At 49.1% G+C, this 8,089-nt stretch overlaps 1 long non-coding RNA gene across 1 annotated transcript; it reads left to right on the top strand.

Moving 5' to 3' along the window:
• Positions 1-2,054: 2,054 nt before the first annotated feature.
• Positions 2,055-7,123, top strand: LOC120402734. The gene is made up of 2 exons (XR_005597277.1): positions 2,055-2,180; positions 6,648-7,123. It is a non-coding gene; the product is annotated as an uncharacterized LOC120402734 (long non-coding RNA).
• The last annotated feature ends 966 nt before the right edge of the window (positions 7,124-8,089 follow it).

Raw genomic sequence — 8,089 nt, 5'->3', positions numbered from 1 at the left:
TGGTCCATAGCCCTCTGGAACAGGGCAGGAGCAGACGTTATTCCGAAGGGTAGGCGACAGTATCGATAAAGCCCCTTATGAGTCACAATAGTCAACAGCTCTTGGGACTTTTCATCGACTTGCATCTGTAAATATGCTTGACTCAGATCAATCTTACTGAACTTTTGTCCCCCAGCTAGGCCTGCGAAGAGATCATCGATGCGGGGAAGCGGGTATTGCTCTGCACACAACACTGGGTTGACAGTGACTTTAAAATCACCGCAAATCCGGAGAGAGCCATCTTTCTTCACTATTGGAACGATAGGAGTGGCCCATGAGCTATGGGTAACTGGTATTAGGACTCCATTGGTGACCAGGCGCTCCAGGTCTGCTTCAACTTTTGGCCTGATGGCATATGGCACAGTTCAGGCTTTCAGATATTTTGGTGGACTGTCAGGTTTAATGTTCAATGTCACAGTGATTCCCTTCATACTTCCCAAATCATCTCCAAAAACAGTAGCATGTTTCCTTAGTATAGGGGTTAGACTGGTTAGACTGGGGTTAGACTGGTTAGTTCTTCTTTAGTCATCCGGTGCTCTTCTGCCCAGTTCAGTTGAATCTTCCCAAGCCAAGATCTACCCATTAAGGCTGGGTAGTTACCTCTCACCACAAACAGTGGCAATTTAGCAGCCTGTCCATTGAGCTCCACCTTAACATCAATAGTGCCCAACATGGGCACAGCTTCTCCCATATACGTCTTCAGAACAGTTTTTGTTGTCTTAAGTGGAAGATGCTGTAGCTTTTCTTTATACACAGTCTCGGAGACCAGCGAGACGGCTGCACTGGTGTCCAGTTCCATGCATATAGGTTTGCCATCCAACAACGGGGTTACCCAGTATTCATGTGAGCCCACTGCCAAAGATAAAACATGCAGTGGCACTTCCTCTTGCGATGAGGTGTCACCTTGATCATCCTGGGTCTGCTCTAGGGTATGCAGGGTTCCTCTTTTTGTCGGCCAGACCACAGGCCTCTTTTTCTTTTGTTTACAGGCACACTCAATGTGTCCCTTTTTGCCACAGTGTCGACACACCAGGTCCTTACACCAGCATTCTGATGCCTGGTGACCCGGCTTACCACAGCGGTAACATTCTTGACTCTGCACAGTTTTGTGGGTTGGTTCTTGTGACACTTTTTGCACCCTAGGGGATGCACCGATGTATTGCGCCTCCCTTGTAGCCAGTTCCATGGAGACAGCAATATCAACAGCCTTCTGTAATGTAAGCTGAGCCTCTGTCAGTAGGCGCTTCCGTATAGCTTCACTGTAGAGGCCACACACTAACCTGTCACGCAGGGCATCATTTAACATCTCTTTAAATTCACAGTGTTCTGCTAGCTTTTTTAAAATTGCTACAAATTGTACAACTGTTTCATCTTCCTTTTGGTCTCTTTTGTGGAACCTATATCTTTCAGCAATTACCAGTGGTTTTGGGGAAAAATGGGACCCCAGGATTTCCACAATGTCACTGTAAGATTTAGTCTCAGGCTTAACAGGGTGTAGTAAGCTGCATAGCAGGGAGTAGGTTTTAGCCCCTACAACACTTACGAATATTGGCACCTTGTTCGCTTCTGTAATGTCATTTGAAATAACAAAAAGCTCAAAACGCTCAGTATACACATGCCACTGCTCTATATTCTCATCAAAAGGTTCCAGTGGCCTGGTCAGAGTAGCCATGATTTTTAGTTTCACTTTCACAGTCAGTGCAAACAAGCAGTATTTTTGTTTGTTTGTCCTTTACCTTGACTTCTACTTCCTTCTGTTACTGGAGCAGCACCGGAATCCCATCCATCGTCGCTACTTGTTATATCCTTGGGGGCAGCCAATTTAGGAAGAAATCATTTGAGGCCAGAGAGCAGACAGCTAACAAAACTACCATTTTATTTACAGACACAGAGCTCACTCAACCGGCCAAAGCTGGCTGGGCTATCCCCTAATAATCTAACTCAGTTGCCATAGGAACAAAAACCATGACAACCAAATACACACCAACAAGGTTTCCAGGAGACTCCCCAGTGTACTGGTACTGGCAGCGGGGAGGCAGGGACCTGGAGGGGTATTTCTACGCTGGAGTGGAGGGACATGGGAACAAGCTCATGCTGAAGAGGAACAACAATTGGCAGCAAACATGGAAAAGCCTTTCACGGTCGGACTCAGCTGTGTATTACTGCGCCTGCAGCACTGCACAATGACACAGAGCCCTGAGACAGCCAGCAAAACCCAGGGACAAAGACAGGGGAGGAGATGGAGGGAGCTGTGTGTGCTTAGGAGTCAGAAGGACACTTACGGAGTGACTCTGGGTCTATAAATAACAATGGGAGTTAGGACATTGATTCCAATGGGGCTAGGATTTCACTGTTGGTCTCTCAAAATTGGACACATCTTTCTACCACTCATACTTTTCTTTCTTGCTTCCCCACTTCCTTTTGTTCCTTTCATACTCTCTCTTTCTATTTCCTTTTCCCCCATCTCCCTCATTTTCCTCTGATTGTTTAGAATCATAGAATATCAGGGTTGGAAGGGACCTCAGGAGGCATCTAGTCTAACTCCCTGCTCAAAGCAGGACCAAACCCCAACTAAATGCCCAAATGGCCCCCTCAAGGATTGAACTCATATCCCTGGGTTTAGCAAGCCAACGTTCAAACCACACAACTCCAATCAGTGACCCAGCCCTCACTCCCCTGTAGTTTGGTCTGACTGTGTTTCTCGGACTCTCTTGATCTGACTCTAATGGCCTTAGTCACATGATTGCTGAGCCATCGATGTCTAAGTAGGGGAATGTGGGGTAGGAGCCAGGAGATGGTATTATCTCTGTAAATGGCATTGGATAAACCATTACTGGAATACTGAGTCTGGTTCTGGTGTCTACATTTCAAAAAAAGTTTTAGAATATAACAAAAGATCCAGAAAAGGGCTACAAAAACAATTCAGGGTCTGGAAAACCTGCCTTAAAAGAGAGATTTAGGGCTGGTCTAAACTGGGTGCGGGGGGAGGATTGACCTAAGATACGCAACTTCAGCTATGAGAATAGCTGAGCTGAAGTCGACGTATCTTAGGTTGACTTACCTTGCATCCTCACGGCGCGGGGTCGACTGCCGCTGCTCCCCCGTCAACGCCGCTTCTGCCTCTCGCCGTGGTGGAGTACAGGAGTCGATGGCAGAGTGATCGGGGATTGGTCACTACCCGCTGATCTGGCGGGTAGTGTAGACATACCCTAAGGCTACGTCTACACTATGAGCTAGTGTGATTCTCCTGTTTGGCTGCTCATACTCACACTCATTCCGATTGTACTATAGTGAGTATAAATAGCCGTGTAGCTGCAGTAGCAAGGATAGTGGGAGTGGAGGCATAGCTTAGCTAGCTGTGCCGAGTATGTAAGCATGAGGCTCAGGTGGGTTTGTACTGCTAGAACCCTGGCTACCTGTGCTACGACAGCTACACTGCTATTTACACCCATGCTAGATTGATGCAAGTATGTGCATCACATAATACTTTGGGTGGGAACATCCTACAGGACTGAGCAGGTTAGTAGCACAGAGCTCAGGTTGGAGATGAAGAATGTGATTCAGTCCCAGACCATCTACTGCACCTGCAGCACAGGGCATAGTGAGAGAGCAGAGTGGATATAGCAACTAACCCTCCCTTCCCACCCACTGCCATTTCTCCTGGTTCAGCACTGCTCTTACCAACAGACTGGCAGCCTCAGTGCTTAATTTGTGCGGGGGCTTGCCAGGGCTGAGCCCCCGCACCTCTAGTCCTGGCAGTTGATAGCTCTGGCACCTCTGGGCTTGCTATATCAGTTATGAAAGTAAAAAAATTGCTTGAGCCCTACCACCTAATTGATCTCTGGCACCTCTTTCATTGCAAATTAACCACTGGGCAGTCTCAGCCGAGGCAAAATAATTAGCTTCCCAAAAAACAGCTACCTGTGAAAGGAAAAGGGCCTGATGTAAAATCTGGGGAAAGACTTGATATTTCTACTATAATAAACATGACGTGCTCATAAATGTCAGCAGCAGCCACCTCACGTGCTACTCAGCCCATTGCCCTGTCCTCTGAACAAGCTGCTCTTTTCTTCCTTTTCCAGCCTGTCCCAGGCAACGTCTGCACTATAGATACAGAGAATTATAGAATCATAGACTATCAGGATTGGAAGGGACCTCAGGAGGCCATCTAGTCCAACCCCCTGCTCAAAGCAGGACCAATCCCCAACTCAATCATCCCCTCTCATTCTTCTCTTCTGCAGACTAAATAATCCCAGTTCCCTCAGCCTCTCCTCATTCATAGAATCATAGAATCTCAGGGTTGGAAGGGACCTCAGGAGGTCATCTAGTCCAACCCCCTGCTCAAAGCAGGACCAAACCCAACTAAATCATCCCAGCCAGGGCTTTGTCAAGCCTGACCTTAAAAACCTCTAAGGAAGGAGATTCCACCACCTCCCTAGGTAACCCATTCCAGTTCTTCGCCACCCTACAAGTGAAAAAGGTTTTCCTAATGTCCAACCTAAACCTCCCCCTCTGCAACTTGAGACCATTACTCCTTGTTCTGTCATCTTCTACCACTGAGAACAGTCTAGATCCATCCTCTTTGGAACCCCCTTTCAGGTAGTTGAAAGCAGCTATCAAATCCCCCCTCATTCTTCTCTTCTGCAGGCTAAACAATCCCAGTTCCCTCAGCCTCTCCTCATAAGTCATGTGTTCCAGCCCCCTAATCATTTTTGTTGCCCTCCGCTGGACTCTCTCCAATTTATCCACATCCTTCTTGTAGTGTGGGGCCCAAAACTGGACACAGTACTCCAGATGAGGCCTCACCAGTGCTGAATAGAGGGGAATGATCACATCCCTCGATCTGCTGGAAATGCCCTCTACTTATACAACCCAAAATGCCATTAGCCTTCTTGGCAACAAGGGCACACTGTTGACTCATATTCAGCTTTTCGTCCACCGTAACCCCTAGGTCCTTTTCTGCAGAACTGCTGCCCAGCCATTCGGTCCCTAGTCTGTAGCAGTGCATGGGATTCTTCCATCCTAAGTTCAGGACTCTGCACTTGTCCTTGTTGAACCTCATCATATTTCTTTTGGCCCAATCCTCTAATTTGTCTAGGTCCCTCTGTATCCTATCCCTACCCTCCAGCGTATCAACCACTCCTCCCAGTTTAGTGTCATCTGCAAACTTGCTAAGGGTGCAGTCCACACCATCCTCCAGATCGTTAATGAAGATATTGAATAAAACCGGCCCCAGCACTGACCCTTGGGGCACCCCACTTGATACCGGCTGCCAACTAGACATGGAACCATTGATCACTACCCGTTGAGCCCGACCATCTAGCCAGTTTTCTATCCACCTTACCGTCCATTCATCCAGCCCATACTTCTTTAACTTGCTGGCAAGAATACTGTGGGAGACTGTATCAAAAGCTTTGCTAAAGTCCAGAAATAGCACATCCATTGCTTTCCCCTCATCCACAGAGCCGGTTATCTCATCATAGAAGGCAATTAGGTTAGTCAGGCATGACTTGCCCTTGGTGAATCCATGCTGATTGTTCGTGATCACTTTCCTCTCCTTTAAGTGGTTCAGATTTAAGTGGTTCATTAATCATGTGCTCCAGCCGCCTAATCATCATGTCCTGCACCACCCATAGCCTGCCTCCCTCCCTTTCTTCCCTTTCTTCTAATTTGTTCTCCTGCATTCCACAGTTGCCAATCTTTTCACTCTGGAGGCCACATGGGGCTTTGGTTATATGTATCCCTGTTTGGTTTTCTGAGCACACTATAATGAATCACTCTCTTAAATGTTTTTTTCTTATGCACACCTGGGGATGGACACATACAGATCTAGAAACAGAGACACATTGCACATGGCTCTGCTTTCATTTGCACTGGCTGTACACTGTGGAACTCCCGATTTACAGCAGAGACACAGAGTCCCATAAAGAGAGAAAACCAGAAACATGCAGACAGAAACTCACAGCTGGAAATGCAAGTGGGTGGGGCTCCAGGGTTTGCAGCCCCTTTCCTTGTGGAATGTATAAGCCCATCTCCTGCACTCCCCCTAAAGCCCAGACAGATGACAACTCACAGCATGGAGGAAACAGAACTGGTGGAAACTACTTCTGGGATGTGGAGACATCTCCTCCTCCCTGTGCTGATCATCTGGGTCCCAGGTTCCAGCTGAGCGATGCAAGGACTGGGGATGGGAAAAGTAGGTGCAGAGTCCCTTGTCCAGGAAACACACTCATCTCTGAGACTGAGAAGAAGGGGAGGTCTGGAACTCATGTCTCATCTGCTTTGAAATCTTGGGAGACAATCATCAGAGAACAGGATAATTTGGGAACAAATTCATCTCTCCCTAGACTGTAAGACCTGTGGAGAGTGATTCCCAGACAGGACATGCTTAGCGCAACTCCCACTAGTTTAGTGCATGACAGACTCAACTCAACTCACAGACAGGACTCACTCAGGAGAAATGAAATGGTTCGCTGTGAGAAGGCAACTTTTTTCCTTTCCTTTCACATTTTATTTGCTTCTGACTTTGTGTTTCCTTCTTTTCTCACTCCCTAGAACTCTACCTCTGGCCTCTCATTTTCCTCATGTTGTTTCCCATTTCCTTCCAGGTGTGAGCTCAGCCTTTGTGGAGCAGCTCCCTTTCCTCCCAGGGTACTCAGGAAACTACCCAACCCTGTAACGTACACTGAAACAATCCAACTGTGACAAGATATACTGGTATAGGCAACAGGGAGGCAGGCAGCTGGAGAGGCTCTTCTATTCTTATGAAGACTGTTTGGTGAACTTCACAGCCGAGCCCATGACAGCCCTGAGGAGGAACAAAAAATGGGACCTAAACTGGAAAAACCTTTCACGGTTTGACTCAGCTATGTATTGCTACGTCTGCAGTACTGCACCGTGACAGAGCCCTGAGACAGCCTGAAAACCCCCAGAGATAGAGCATGAGATTGAGACACTTTGATGACTTTCAGCATTTCACATCTTAGGCCCTGCCTACATTAAGGAACTAAACACTGGAGTAGCCACATTGAACATACCAGAATAAGATTCATCATTATAAGCCCTGATTTGCATCAGTGCAGCACTTTTGTATTAGGGGTGTGTGTCACTATATCAGTGTAGCAACACCACTGCAAATTATTCTCATGCAGAGAGAGCTTAGGACACAGGTGTGGCTCAGCAGCTGTGGTTATGGCAAGGAGTGGGTTGTGGTTGGAAAGTTCATAGAAAGTAACCTTCATTTAGCAATACATGGCTTGGAATGTTGCTGTGATCAGCTCCCTCACAGGCACATACAGGACACTAGCCAGGTGTGCTCTCCCCTATCTCCCTCACCCTCTCATCAGCCTTGCCAGCCAGGCGCTAGAGGGAGCCATGCAGGGACGGTGCAACCATTCAGGCGGCCTAGGCAGTCGCCTAGGGTGCTAGGATTTGGGGGGCGCCATTTTCTTCGGCTGCGACCGCGGTGGCCGGCATTTAGGAGGAGGGAGCTGGGGCAGGGGAGCGCGGGGAGGGCCTCCTGCAGCAAGTAAGGGGAGGGGGGCGGCACGAAGGGGAACTCCCCACCCCAGCTCACCCCTGCCCCGCCTTCTCCCCGAGCACGCTGTGGCTGCTTCTCTTCTCCCACCTCCCAGGCTTGCAGCGCCAATCAACTTAGGCGCCGCAAGCCAGGGAGGCAGGAGAAGTGAAGCAGCCACGGCGTGCTCGGGAAGGAGGCGGGGCAGGGGTGAGTTGCTTCACTTCTCCCTCCTCCCAAGTTTGCAGCACCAATCAGCTTAGGCGCTGCAAGCCTGGGAGGCAGGAGAAGTGAAGCAGCCACGGTGTGCTCGGGGTGCTCATGCTCGTGCGCGGAGCAGGGGTGAGCTGGGGCGGGGGCGGGGTGCCTCAGGGTGGAGGGTGAGGAGCTGCCGCAAGGGGGGCACCTCAGGGCAGAGGGCGGGAGCTGCCACGGGGGGGAGCGCGCCTCAGGGCAGGGGCACCGGGGGCGGAAGGTGGAAGTTTTGCCTAGGGCGCGAAACATCCTTGCACCGGCCCTGGAGCCATGATCACA

The sequence above is a fragment of the Mauremys reevesii genome, linkage group 1 (genome assembly GCF_016161935.1).
Source record: "Mauremys reevesii isolate NIE-2019 linkage group 1, ASM1616193v1, whole genome shotgun sequence".
Lineage (NCBI taxonomy): Eukaryota > Metazoa > Chordata > Testudines > Geoemydidae > Mauremys > Mauremys reevesii.
This window is presented reverse-complemented; position numbering and strand designations above follow the sequence as displayed.